Raw genomic sequence first — 2,130 nt, forward strand, 5'->3', positions numbered from 1 at the left:
TGCTGCTGTCTATTTCTCGAGGGAAAGAGCTGCTCACTGAATAAGGATGTGAGGGGAATGTCACCCGGCTGCTGGTGAGAAGGTCCCGTCTTCTCAATCAAAAGCCTTTTATTTTCACAGAAATAACTTGTTAAATACAAATCTGATTCCAACACGTCAATAACAGGACAGAATGGGAACCATTTAAAAGGATGAAGCAACTATTTCAGTAACTTCTCACTGTCCCCCTGAAGCCTGTGTGAAGGGGAATTACCAATAGTCTGTAATTTATTACTTCCACACCGAGTTTGAGTTATTTGTCGTGTGAAAGATTGCTGAACGGAGTCTTTTACTGTCAGTTACGGATGAGAAGTTGACAAAAATTGGCAAAATAAAGCTGTTCATAAAATAGCACCAGCAATTTGAGTCGGTAAAAGCAAAATTGTGTTTCAAAAGTTTATTTAAACCGCTACGGGAAAATAGATTTTTATGTACTTTTCCAGTCGATCACTTCTTTTCCATAGTGAAATTGGCGGCTTTCACAAATTCAAATATTCTGCCAGGTTGACAGGTTCAACCAATGATTTTTTGTATTTTGTGCTTCGAGGTTCTCTGATTGAATCATGCATGTGAGTTAATGGCTGTGTGGCCTAATGGATAAGGCGTCTGACTTCGGTATATTCCATGATGTTATTAGAAGATTGCAGGTTCGAGTCCCGCCACGGTCATTTTGACCCAAAGGGATTATGCAGGGCTTTGGGGATCGAGTCGGGGACTGAACAGATTGGAAGCCCGACATCGACTTAATGGGGCGAATGGCCTCCTCATGTGTTGTCACTGACTTTATGAGAAGAGGGTGACCAATCAGAAGTGGGCTGGGGTCACAGCGGGCTCAAACTGCAGGAATTCCAGGTCTCTGAATGACTGAGCTGAAACTGATCAGTTTCACTGCAGGAAACACCGTCTCGGGGGAAATAACATCACAAATAATTCCATTTGACTCATTATTCAATTATAAAACAATGGGCAGATGTGAAGGTGTGATGTTACTTTTCACTGTGAGGGGAGAATCCGCCATCTGGATAAATCAGCAACTTTATAACTTCGTCTGTACGTTTGGAAAAGAAACGATGAAAACTCTCCCCATAACCCTGGTGCGGTGGAAAGGCTCAATTCAGAGATTGGAAGATAACGAGAGCACAACATCAATCATTAACTGATATTTCCGGCATAAAACACACCCCAGCTCCCGTTCCCATGTCACTGCTGTCCCTATGAGGCGGTGGGTGACTCTGAAAAGAGACTTTGTTTTGTGTTTCTGCAGGAAAACCACAAAGATCCTCCCAGGCAGTGAAACTCATCTTCCCAGAATCTCCATACCAGATTGAAACAGAAAACACAAAGACAGTGAGAAAGTTCCAGAGAGTTACTGAGCATTAAAACCAATGAAATAAACCAATTCCAGAGAGATGTTGGTGCAGCTTTTTCAGAGAGATTGTGGGTGGCTCTTAAAAGAGCCGTTGTGTTTTGAGTGTTTTCACTACATGGTGGAGTTTTACTTGGAGTTGATGTACTTGGTCACTCACTTTGTCCCTTCTCACATTCCGAGCGCTTTATTGGGTGGAAATATTTATTCAGGCAGTTTCAACAGCTCAGAGCCGACATTGAGTCAGAAACCAGAAATGGGAGTACGGGACACAGACAAGGAATTGAGGCTGAACCTTTATAAATCTCACTGGTTATAGGCCTCAGCTAGAGCATTGTTTCTAATTACATGTTTCATACTTTAGCAGGAATGGCAAGGCCTTAGAGAGGGTGCAGAGGAGATTTACTAGAATGCATCAGAGATGCAGGAATTCAGCTAATGTGGAAAGAATAGAGGTCTGGGGTGTGTGAAGCTGGGGTCCTTGTTCTTAGAGCAGAGATGTTAATGGGGCAGTTAATAGTTGTGTTCAACATTGTGAAGAGTTTTTATAAGAATAAAGAAGTTTGACTGCAATTAGACAGAGCCTTGGTGAGATCACACCTGGAGCACTGTGCACAGTTTTGGTTCCCCTTACCGAAGGAAGGATATACTTGCCTTAAAGGAAGTGTATCAAAGTGTCACTCGATTGCTTCCTGGGATGAGGGGATTGTCCTGTGAGAAGAGAT

The 2,130-nt window shown here is 42.7% G+C and overlaps 1 non-coding gene across 1 annotated transcript; it reads left to right on the forward strand.

Annotated features, from left to right (window-relative positions):
• The first annotated feature begins 618 nt into the window (after nucleotides 1-618).
• On the forward strand, nucleotides 619-707 carry trnar-ucg (transfer RNA arginine (anticodon UCG)). Its single transcript is given in 2 exon segments — nucleotides 619-655; nucleotides 672-707. It is a non-coding gene; the product is annotated as a tRNA-Arg (tRNA).
• Nucleotides 708-2,130: the final 1,423 nt, after the last annotated feature.

Source organism: Heterodontus francisci, unplaced genomic scaffold (assembly GCF_036365525.1).
Source record: "Heterodontus francisci isolate sHetFra1 unplaced genomic scaffold, sHetFra1.hap1 HAP1_SCAFFOLD_286, whole genome shotgun sequence".
Lineage (NCBI taxonomy): Eukaryota > Metazoa > Chordata > Chondrichthyes > Heterodontiformes > Heterodontidae > Heterodontus > Heterodontus francisci.